This window comes from Pungitius pungitius, chromosome 18, assembly GCF_949316345.1.
Source record: "Pungitius pungitius chromosome 18, fPunPun2.1, whole genome shotgun sequence".
NCBI classification, from domain to species: domain Eukaryota; kingdom Metazoa; phylum Chordata; class Actinopteri; order Perciformes; family Gasterosteidae; genus Pungitius; species Pungitius pungitius.
The window spans coordinates 5,412,490-5,424,842 of record NC_084917.1 but is presented as its reverse complement, the minus strand read 5'-3'; the positions used below and the strand labels follow the sequence as shown (position 1 = coordinate 5,424,842).

The 12,353-nt window shown below is 43.2% G+C and overlaps 1 protein-coding gene across 1 annotated transcript in view; it reads right to left on the bottom strand.

The window, feature by feature from the left end:
• Positions 1–11,960, bottom strand: part of brinp1 (bone morphogenetic protein/retinoic acid inducible neural-specific 1) — a 90,854-nt gene extending 78,894 nt beyond the window's left edge. The window contains exon 1 of the mRNA XM_037484420.2: positions 11,526–11,960. The gene's annotated coding sequence lies outside the window, so the exon portion shown is untranslated. The remainder of the gene's footprint in view (positions 1–11,525) is intronic.
• Between the last annotated feature and the right edge of the window lie 393 nt (positions 11,961–12,353).

Genomic DNA, 12,353 nt, shown 5'->3' with positions numbered 1-12,353 from the left:
CGTTTATGTTCTCACAGACTCAAATGCTTTAGTCAGTAAGGTTTTGTTTAAGCATTAAGTGAAACCACTTTTTCCTTAAGCATGGAAGAACAAGGGGGATTTTATGAGGGTCTTAAAAATGTTCTGTTCAAATTAAGACAGCAATTGCCTCTGAAAGTAAAATGAGTGTTTTATAGCTGTTGGATAATACTTCTCTAGAGTATGAAACACTTACTGTAATACAATGGCCTTCACATTCAAGCTACTGTACCTGTATGTACATTAAGGAAAAGTGACTCCCCTCTGTGGTAATGTGAGACAGTTTTCTATGATGGGTTAGGGTTGGACAATTTAACTGAAGATACTGTTTTCTACTTTTCAACCCAACAGGCTTTGGGACTTTAACATTCAAGAAAAAGCTTTTAGTGGGGCCCTCTAAAGGTATTAGAAGCCATCAATGGGCGACATCATAGCCCTATAATCAAAGCCTTCTGATTCTGCCATTGTTACATTCTTTGTCAGGAGAGGTTTCAAAGGCGGGTTGAGATAAAAGATGGAAAGATGCCTCTAAATGTGTCAATAAGGCTTAAGATCCGAGCAGTATATGATGAGAAAAACAACATGTCTGTATATCTGCAACTCCAACGACGAAGCAAATCTCCAGTCTAGTTTTCTCATTTTATTGCCATGGCTGCTTAACTACATTTGTTTAATTTGTTTTTTTTTTGTTACTGCGAAGATGTCCAGATGAGGCAACCACTGCATTTTCTCTTCAAATAGCTGGTTATTTATCAGTAAATCAGATCTAATTACTTTGAGTATTTAGGAGTCAATAGTTGCTTTAAGCTGCCATGCTAGTACGTGAACATCTCATGTTAACACATTATTTAGCGTGTTTCTTGAGTATAAACTCAAGAAGGGTGGTCCTTATAGATGAAATACATGGCTTTCTGAGATGAGAACATGTGGAGGAAATGTGCTCAAAGGAACGCTACGCTGTTTAGAAAAATGATGCTTTAGCATGGCTGCCGCCGAGAGAACATTCTTTGTCTTGTCTGGAAATAAGCTTCGGTAATCCATTTCCTCTTTTGTGACAAAAGGCTCCGGCTTGGCTGAAGGATGTCTATGAGCGCTGTGCCTCCGGTACGACGTTTGAAAGGGGTGCAAGGAGTGTTTTCATTGAAGTGCCAAAAAGACGACCGAAGGCACCGGGAAGCAGTTGAAAGGGTTAATAAAGAGCGTACCGATTTATGATTAGCCCCCGTGTGGGTGAGAGAGGAGGAGTGAGTTCTGGGTGCACTTAATTGGATGATGAATAAAGAGGAGGTGGCCTCTTGAGTTTTAGAGTGATGTGATGATGAAGGAGAGGTGTGAATGAAAGGAATGCAGCCAAGAGGTGTGGCAATTAAAGAGTAATGAATGAAAGAGTAGCCTTGAGGTAAATTTATTAAAAATGAAGTAGTCTTCCTTATTACACTCTCGCAAAGCTCAATTGCAAAGGATGAAAGAGATGACTATTGTGCCGAGCAAACGAGATCAATGGAACAGAGCATCAAAGAACAAGCGCATTATTGCATCTGTCCTGATATCAACAGCAGGCAGAACGTGAGGCCGATGTGGCGGTTATCCGTTATTAAACTGTTCCATCTAATTGTGGATTGTTATCCAGCCAAAAGGCTACCATCATTACCCCCCCCCCCCCCCGCCCACCACTGTGACTTGAATCTGCCGCGTCGCCTCTTCTCTGCCCTACATCGGTGTCATGTTGGTGTGCTGAGTCTGCAAAAAACACCAGAGAGGAGAGCGCTTCACCTGCACTGGCCTCTCCATCATTAAAACTAACAACACCAGCTCAATCGGCAAGGCAGCGCAGAGGTCTTTGGGGAGGTCTTAGTGTGTGTGTGTGTGTGTGCGAACATGTGAGTGCATATGTAAGTTTATTCCGGTCCTTGTCCTTTAAGATTCAATCCATTTTTTTTTTTTATTTGCAAAACAACCCGCATGCTGCATATGTATTTATGTGGATGGGCGAGCAGCAATTCAGCATCAATGAACGAGATCAATGAAGCACACAATGGTAATGTGTCATATTTTACAGAAGACTAAACATAACTACATAGGTCACCAAAAACATGATTAGGTAGCCTACGACAATTTTTAGGTCAAAACATTATGCCTATGTGCAACTACGGTAATTAGATAAGAATAACGATCCTTTTTTCCATATAACTGAACCGTCTATTTTCCGACACTTAGTCACCAGCCATCGTTTTGAGGGCTTTGTCAACAGCTTTCATAACACCGAATCCAGAATCACGGGTTAAAAGAGCATCCGAAGGCAGCCAGGCAGCGTAGCATATTTGTTATCACACACCGTGGATGTCTAGCAGGCATATACATATTGAGCAGAGACGTAACTTTAACATCGCAGTAAGCAGAATACCCACACCATGGCATCAACATTCATAATTCATTTGCTGGGATTTAAATATAGTCGAAACACGTTTTTCGTGAATCCCAGTTTGCAGTGGCTGATTAAATCATGAGACGTCTCTGCATTTACAGTGCACACTGTGCATCTTCTCCCAGCCTGCACCCTGTCAGCAGTTTGATTCAAACACAAATCTGACTGGAACACAAATCACTTCTCTGTCTGGCTCGGGCTCGAGCTTGTCAGATTTCCAGGGCTTTCGTGCTAAAACAGCATCTCGGCGTAACAAATAGGCCCTCTGTGTGCTGATTTGAGATTCTTTATTCATAGTTCAAACACCTAGGAGCTGCCTGTGTCTGTCGTATTTGTGTGAAGAACAACATATAGGGCTGATCGTAATAATCGTGCCATTTGGGGATTACACCTTGGTCCAAAATTAGAAAAGCAGTGTTAATGGAATGAGTTGCCAGATTGGCGCAGCGCTGGTGGCACGGCACTCCGGTGGGAGAAAGAAATGATTCATATTCTGAGACGCAGTCACTGTGTATTTCCTGTGCCTTTGTCGTGTTGATTCGAGGTAACAAATGAGTCACCCAATGAGGTGTTAAAAGTTGTTCAAAATGCGAAATATTTTGGTGAATTATGTCCTGCACATGGATTGACTTTCCTGCTTCACCCAATGTGTTTGGTAAGGCTTTTTACTGATGCTTTAAGTCAGTTAAAACCTAAAACTTAGATCAAAGGGGTTATTAAAACACAACATTTGGCCTCGCTTGCATCTCCATGAGCTAATTTAGGTTATCTGATACACAATCATCCCAAAGCATAATATAATTACCCCTGACATTTCCTTGATTGCGTTTGACTCAGCCCAGAGGGAGAAGCTTAAAGACCTGCACTGCTTTACGACTGAATTTCACATTATTACAGTTATTCTAATTCAGTTACAAAATCAAATACCATTACGCGCCTTTTGGTAAGACTTGTTAATGCTGATGCTTAAGAAAAGCCTGCTGAAGATTTCCTTGGTGTTCCACTAATTCCCCAAAAAAACAAATTGTCCTTGTTACTACCTCCGCCGTCTCATGTCAACACCCCCCCCCCCCCGCCTCCACTCTCTCCCTCGCTCATGCATCCCCATACGTGTCACCATCTCTGGAAGAGAGGGCCCCCCCTCCAATTTCTCTCCACCTCTAATAGCCACTTCCTTGTGTTACATGATCACCAGGTGTCAAGATTAAAGAATGGCCACTGCTTCCCGGGGCAGACATAGATAGGAGAGAGAGAGAAAATAGCACTCCATAATTACTGATAAATCGAGCACACTGCTGCTTCTCACTCCACTTCCTCCCTATCCACCTGGCCCCCATGTCAATGTGAGGGGCTGAGCGAGTTAAGCTGGGGAAAAAAAAGAAAAAAAAGTTGACCACTCCAGCCACTTTTTTTTTTTTTCAACACTGCTGAAATTGCAGGTAAGTTCAGGCAATTTGGGGCCAATTGACTGACTTGCAGCTATTATTCACCTTCCAATCACCCCCCCCCCCCTCCACACACACACACATACTCTGCAGTAGGACCCAGGACTATACACTCACTTAAGGTGAGGCACCAGCCGACACACACACCGCACCGAACTGCACCGAACTGCACCGCACAGCGCTCTCCACCTATCACGGCTATAAGCTGCTATAACAAACACACAGCAAAAGTCTAGGCTCCGACAAGGTTATAACCCACAGAGGATGATGGATGCAAGACGGAGCAAGAATTCCTCTCCAATGGAACACTGCGCACTGTGTGCAGGAGTGTGTTCGCGGGCAGCCGCTGACACCAGAGGTAAAGAAAAAACCAGGTGCTTGGGTCTCTCCCCTCAGCCGGAAATTGCAAAAGGTCGCCAGCTGGCAACCCCCTTGTTTTTATTTATTAGTAACATGGGAAATGGCAGCTAAAGTATGAAGCAAACATAGTACGTAATACACGGCGAGCAAACTGAAACCGATGACCCTGCGGCGACCTGAGCGAGCTAATTTGTTGCTGATTCGGGTAAGTGTGTTTTTTTTCAGCCCACAATGGCTGATGGGAGGAGAAGAGATTGATTTGGCCGCAGCAATGCTTACAAGGCCACTTTCAAGATGGGACTTTGAAGAAAAGCTAGACATTGTGAGAAGAGGTTGTGAAACCCCGAAGCGGTCGGGCCTGTAACAGGCACAGAGGTGGGTTCATTAATGTAACATGGTGCAAATTGATGCCATTTTGCGGATTTAATTCGATGTGAACACTGAAAATAGCAGCAGCCATATCAAAGCGTATTTCCACTTATAAAAACATCGAGCCAGGTAATTAATAATTAAAGTAAAAATTAAAATATTACTTTAAAAACACTGCACAAATGTGTGTTTTTTTTTCTTTTTCAATTTGGCATTAGGTCATCATTCTGTTCCAAAAAAAATCCTACAAAGTTTCTAGATAATTTCTAGATGAGTATTTTCTTTTTTTAATAGTTTTCTGGCTGCAGTTCCGTCCTACTTTAGAATATGCAATGCTTGATCCTGTTTTTAAAAACCATGCTGACCTAACCCTCTTTCCTAAAACCACATTTGTTGATTTCCATTTTTCATCTGGGATTTAAAAGATAAAAATAAAACTGTATTCTTCCTGGTAAGAATAATACAGGGGTCTTAAGGTCCTTTTAAAATGAGAATGGGATGCTTAGCTACTCAATTTCTCTCGCAAGATCGAGCATTATTTTGTTATTTTATTAACAAGTAATTGTTAGATGTATTTTTAAATCTCTCTAATGGTATTTCTCATGTTTTTAAATGAGAAATGAACCATTTGTAACCTGTTAATGTCTAAATAATTCCACAGTTTTCCAAACTCTTTTAAGCAAATACAGCTGCAGTTACATCCAGCCTGGCATGCATCTCCTTACTTTAAATATTTAGCAAACAATAACAGTAACATTTGCATGCCTGGAGGTGATGTACTATACTGTTGATTGTCTTTTAATTATGTTCCTTATCGTGAGGATTATGCAAATTATATTCAAACATATGTATATAACAAAATATATGTGCCTTTAAAAGAATAAAGGAAAGCATGGAAATCCAACTGCCAGAGATGTGCATCTGAAAACAAAGGTCATTTTTTTTGGTTCTTACCATCTATTCATTGGGTGAATATGAAATAATGATTGCATGAATGATAAGTGGAAATTGAGCTGACCAAACACACAAGCACGAGTTGAAGATGTAGTGCAAGGTTATAATAGTTACCATAGCAACACACCTGAAGGCTATGCCAAATTATCACAAATATGCATGAGTCGCTTGTCCATGTCCCCGAGCTAAGTGTGACAGGATGTCGTGCTTAGGCAATAAAACTCACGTACTAGGAATGCAAATGTGCTAATGGTTCATCTATCGGGACACGCGGCACTGACGTTAGGGAACATGACGGATCTATGTTTAAACACTTTATTAATATACATGTCTTCCGTGGCAGATGTTCAGCCCCAGCCACTTAAAAGATGCTCAAAGTGCAAGAGACGAATACACACACACACACGCGCAGAGACACAGACACATACATTCTACAGGCACAGGCAAGGTCGGGTACATCTGTGAATGTGCTGTTTCAGGCCGTCCATGTTCCCCTTGTGGGGTCCGAAAGCCTTTTTTTGTTGCAGACAACAAAGAGTGCAGCCCTAATCAGCTGCTTGGTTTCTCCGTGTCCTCTCCCACCATTTTGACGACATGACAAGACTATTGTTATTATTTTGGTGAATTTGACAAACAACATGGTTACGTTGAGGGGAGGAGCCTCATTTGGGTTGATCTTTGTCCTAATCAGAGCGTCAGGGTAATTTCTGATCCAACATAAGAGTCCTATAGAATCTAATCTAAAATAAGTATACACACGCTGATCCAATGGCAGTTTATCTGCAATAAGATCATGTGAGAAAGCGACGATTGTGAAGTTAATGTATCCATTCCCAGCGGCTTAGCCGGATAAGAAAGCTTTGGCGATCAAACTCCCAATTTAAATATTCAAATCTGATGCATTATAGGTCACCGCTGCTAAGAGCCACTGATGTTAGCCAACAGTGCATTGAGTCACCAGCACCCCATTGGTCATGGGTCAGTCTATGAACCCACCCTCTCTGCCTAATGACTTCTCAGCTGGTCAATTTTTATAAAAATCGGGACACACTTTGTACTGAAAATAGAAGCTTCTCATCTGCATCCAGACTGGTTATTATGCATTGCAGACTATTTGAAATGTTTTAGCAAATGTGTTTTTTATTCTCTAGGAATAATTGGAGGTACCTAAAATGTTTCAGCAGAGAGTGCTTCTCGCTTGCTAGTCAGCACGAGGATGGGAGGAAAAGATTAAACCTGCTCTGTGAGAGGCCTAATTAAAATTCCTCAGAATGATTATTGTCTCATGATTGTGCACATCTTAAATTGAGGCTATTTAACACTGGCAGACACTTAGATGAGTCATAGAAATAAGTTTATGTATAAGCTTTATAGACTGTGGAGGTCCAGGCTTAGACACAATTAAAACTATTAATAAATAAATAAAAATAAGGTATACATGCCAACAAAATCCCATTATTGGTTTGTTTGTTTTAGTACTGAAGACAAACTGCCTGAGAGTCACACTTTAACATCCTTTGTCCATGAAACAAAGCATAAGCGCCGAGGCAAGTTTGCCCCCCCCCCCTCCGTAGTTGGACATGAACATCAAACAGACCTGCATTTTGGTCATTTTATTTCCAATTTAATCCAATCGTTTCAACCTCTTTAAAAGCTTGAAAGTGTGTTCCATGCAACACCACACTGAAAATTGTCCAGAGACATCCTAACCTGCAAATTGATTTCTAAGAGAGGCTCAATTTTATTAAGATGTGAAATTCCCATCACAGCCTTGTCCGTTTAAATTGACCTGAACCAATTACGGAAGACAAAGACGCACAGAGTGCAGTTACAGCTCTTACATTGTTTTTCAAATATCTGCCAAAGACACCACACTTTAGTTATTTAGGGGTCATCTTTTTTTCTTCTACTAAAGAACAGCCTGCTGTATCTGGCAAAGCTGCCGGCCCTAAAACAACGGGAATGGGGGGAGGGGGGAAGCAGAGATGTCAAGTCTCTGTGGGTTCATCACTGCTAGCGACCCCTTTTACATTATCAGTATTTATTCTTTGCAATCTTAATAAACAGGATGTAACTACTCAGTTCTCTCGGGTGGATTTGGTAGAACCTAAAACGACATCCTCTCTGTGAAAAGTAACATATTTTGAAAGTGGGAAAAGTTGGGCTCTATGATATCTGAACACTGAGGAAGTCGTATTTTAAGACACCTCAGACACAACTCCCAGACTGGACTAGATCGAATTGCATTGCTGGAGGAAGTATGGGAGGCAACAGTGAAGCAAATTAAGTTAAAAGGTGTAATCGCCAGCCGGTGCAATCTTCTACCGTTCATTGATGTGAAAGACCACAGCAAATCAAAACATCTCTCTCCCTCCCCGGCGCTCCGTAACACTGGCCGGGCAAACTGAAATGGATGTGTAACCACAGCTGTCCCCAGGCCAGCAAAGACGGAGGCTCCGCTCCGTCCATTAAGATCAGTTACTGTAGTTATTACTGTGTTGTCACAGCTGGCATTTTTTTTTGGTAAGTTGAAATAACGCAGCTCTCTGGCCGAGCTCAATGACACAGGGCTCAGGTTTGTACTGGGGAGGATTTAGCGTCACTTTTCTATACATGGCCCCAAACAAATGTTAGGTCAAGATGAATAACAGTAGAAATCTGAAGGTTTGGAGGTCTGATGTGCTGCTGATTGGAGATCAGTCAAATTATTGCAGTGCATGAGTTATAATAAGTTCAAGGTGATCACCTGATCTTCTTTTAAATGACAAACGCTCGACTAAAAAAACAATGGTAGAAATTCTTCCAAAAATATCCTTCCATTGCATAACTCTAAAATGCAGCTTCTTCAAATGGACTTAATAATTCATGAGTTTTTACATAACTTCGTACTCAGGTTCATCAGCAGTCAGACGGAGGCAAACAAGCCCTTTCTTCAATTTCAGGAACTGAAGGTGCATTTAGACATTGGTCTGATAGATAATTCATTTTTGTCCGCTAACTCTTGATGTGCAGTTCACCTCCTGATTGTTTGATAAAATGGTGCTCACGTTTTCGCTCACACAATTAGATTGTGTTTTCCTGCTGTGAACGGCTGAGAGAGGCTGGACGGAAGCCACTGCAGTCACATGGCGAGATGTGCGCGTTTGGATGCCAAAATAGTTAATAACAATACAATTAAGACCATTGTGATGCTTCTCTGAGCCCGCTTTCAGCTTCCCGAAGACTCACAAAGAGCCCAGAAAACGCGTGGCTCCGGGAACTAAAACAAAACCGCCGAGGAGCAGTGATGCCAAATTGAATTTCAAAAATGTTAGTTCAGTCCGTGTTTGAGTGCAGTTTCTGATATTTGCAGGGGGGGAGACAGGACTGGTATATAATATTTAATATATTTTTAAAGGCGACCGTCGAAAGAAATCAGAAAAAAATAAAGACCAACTTTCCAAATGGAAATGTTAATCACGTCTCAACGTGGTTGGAATTTCATGGCGTGCGAGGACGTAATTAACCACTTGTGATCAGCCTCCGCGTGGCAATTCCTTTTTAAACCTCCATCCTTATGAGCGTAGTTCAGCTCCAATGTGGTCTTGTGGGACTGATGGCAGCAGCACACGGGTCAGACAGCCCCTCGCAGGGTTCAAATGATCGGCTGTCACTCCAAAATATTGTAAGCACACGAGCCTGTGTCATTATGTGACCCTGTTGTTGTATTTTCTGATGCAAACGTTTTTTTTTTTTCTTCTTCTTTTTGGAACCTCCAGGGAGGCAGCCTTCTAACCACTGCAGCTGCAGCTCCCACATTAAAACAATGCTATTCCAATGCTACAATGCAAAAGACAGGGAGGGTTCTGCCAATACAACAGTGGTGCTGCTCTCTGTCCGCCACAAAGACAGTTTGTGTGTAACATCCTTATCTATATTCACTGCAAAAGGTGAATGCTTATATTGTATCAGCCATTCCTTCTGATTGAGTTCAAGGATTTTTTTTTTCCTCTTCCTCCTTGCGTGTCAAGAATCGCTGCCACATGCTTCATAGATAATGCATCAATAAGTTGCAAAGCCAAGGTCTGTAAAAAAAAAGAAGAAGAAAATGCTGTCTTCTTGGTCCTTGAAAGCATCATCAACATCGGGTGGTCTAAAGCCATGACACAAATATAGCTTTGAGCTACTGGTGGCATTTTCATTTTGGCTATGTGATGTGGAAAGCTTTCCCTCTGAAAATGATTACATGTTGCCAGGGCTCTTACGATTGAAAAGGCCAGCAGATTGAATGAGGCATACTTGGGGGGGAAAAAGGCATTTTTTCACTGCTAATGCAATTGTCTGTTCTGCACACGGAGAAGAAGGCCAAATGATACTGAACTATGCATCCACGAACTGTCAGTAGAATGTCACGGCCAAACATTAAAGCTTAAATGTAGCTTTACATTCAGTCTATTGGATGCTTCTTTCAGAGCTGGGTGCCACACGGAATCTCTTTCAAGGGCAAAGCTATATCATGTTTCGATTGGTCGGGGTTAGGGTTAGGGCTCATTTTTACAATGAGAATAATATCTTGTGCTGTAAACTTTGCGTAAAGGCATAAACTGCCACTTTTCTGCACATCTCACTATCAATACTACACAAATTACTCGTTTAGAACTCCCAAAGAGTTAATGTTGACAAAAAACAACTGCAGTGGCGATTATGGAGGTGCCAAATTCGAACAGAAGGCGCTTCTCTAGTTTCATAGAGTTGGTATCAGCATCACGCGCACTGTTATCTCGCCTTTAGCCACAATGTGACACCTGGTGTAAAAGAGCATGAGCTCCCCTCGCAGTTTGTCAGTGGAACCGCAATCAAAACAACTTGAGGGAACACGGAACGGCAACTTTGCCTCACCGGTGACACACGGGAGTGTGCGTGCGTGCGTGTGTGTGAGAGAGAGAGAGAGAGAGAGAGAGAGAGAGGGTGTCCAACGCGCACACGCGATACAGCAAGCATGTACGCGCCCGCTTTCCCTCTCGCACCCGCGCAGATCTGCACGTTCACAGAAGCGCGGTTACTGCCGACTGTCTGCCTTCCACACAGAATTCATCCCACATGGTAATTCACCCAAAACACGGAAATCTACAGAAATATGGAGAACGATGACGGGGTGCATGACGCGCAACTCCTCACACGAGCTGCTGTCCCAGCCTGCGGTGACACTGACTTTTTTAGTGAAAAGCATCGTGCGGTGTGCGGGATGAGCTGATCAACATTTATGTAAAAAGCCACGAGTGGAAAACGGTTGATGCGGACTGCACACGAGGAGCCGAAGGCCCGCTCGTGCACCTTTCACTCTTTTAAGTGTTGCGACCGGAACGTCACTCAATGAAGCAGGTCCCTCCAAAAAAAAAAAAAAAAACGGAAAAGCCCACAACATTTCTGGGCTCATTTCTGGACCCAATGGTTTGACGCTCTCTTCTTTTTTTTCTCCCCCCCCCCCCCCCCCCTCTCATCCGCACTTCTGCACCATCACGGCGGGAGGATGCGGTCCTCGCAACGTGCGCAGAGAACGCGGTCGAGCGCACATGATCGGGAGGATAACTGATTTGCATAATGTTCGGGGGGGAGATGGTGGGTTTATAAGATCACGAGAGTCGTGGTATTATTTTTAATAGCCTCTCAAACGCTCCGTCGACATGCAGTCCGGGCGGAGCTTGGGAGGACTTGCGTGCCCGACTGTTTAAAAAAAAAAAAAAAGGTTATAGCTTTCACACAGAGAGGGAGACGAAACAAATTGCCTCCATCCTTAGACGGACATCATCGGCTACATCGGCACCATGCTGGCCACGCAACGTCGACATAATTGTTCCACAATGTAGCCCTGCCTACCAAACTACTACCTCGTGGTCGGTGGTGAACAGGAAAAAAAGAGGAACATGCATTAGCTAGATAACCCTCATATCACGTTACGGGATAACCGGACTTACCTAAAACTGACTCTCCCCTCTGAGCTGTATCTGTGGTCCAAGATGTGTTAGTTCTCTAGCCAACAACTTCTGCTGGAGCATATGTATCCAGTGCTCATGCTGGTGGCTCAGTCGGTGATGTTGAATTGCGGACGATTTTGCAATCCTTTTCATGCTCAAGGGGAAAAAATCCTTCGTTTCGGCGTGGTCTCGGGCATTGGCGCGCAGAGGGATAAAGTAATGAAGTCCGTCAGGGGGGGAAGGAGAAGAGGGAGCTCTGGATGTGAGATTTATGCCGACGTGTTTCAAACTGTTCCGTTCTTTTTTCTTTTTTTCCTTTTTTTTTTCTTCTCCCCCCTCCCCGTAGGAGTCGTTTGCGGGTGGAGAGGTGTGGGATGGATATCTAGGAAGGGAGGCTGGGATACACACAGACTGAGGGCGAGAAAAAAGGGGGAGGTACAAAGAATACAGTCTCGTATTATAGAGGACGGTCATGGCAGTCGGTAAGGGGGTGGGTCTGGACCGGAGGAGGCGGAAGGCTAGGGAACTGAGGTTGGATGAGGATGAGGAGAAGTGCCGTGACTTTTCTTTGATGATGGGCAAACAGTTTTACACCAATAAGGCTGCAGGTTGACCGCCATAAACAGCTTGACCGTGTCTAATCGAGGGGTGGAAATGGGGAAATCCAAGCGCGACGGCAGATCAGCTTCCTGATTTTGGATATGACAGCTTTTGAGGAAATTGAAACTAAAAGTCAGGGCGGTGAATGGCACCAAATATACTATGCACGTGTACGCTGTGTGCTTTGCATACATTTCAACGTGTCTTTATCGCCGTGTAAATGTTGTC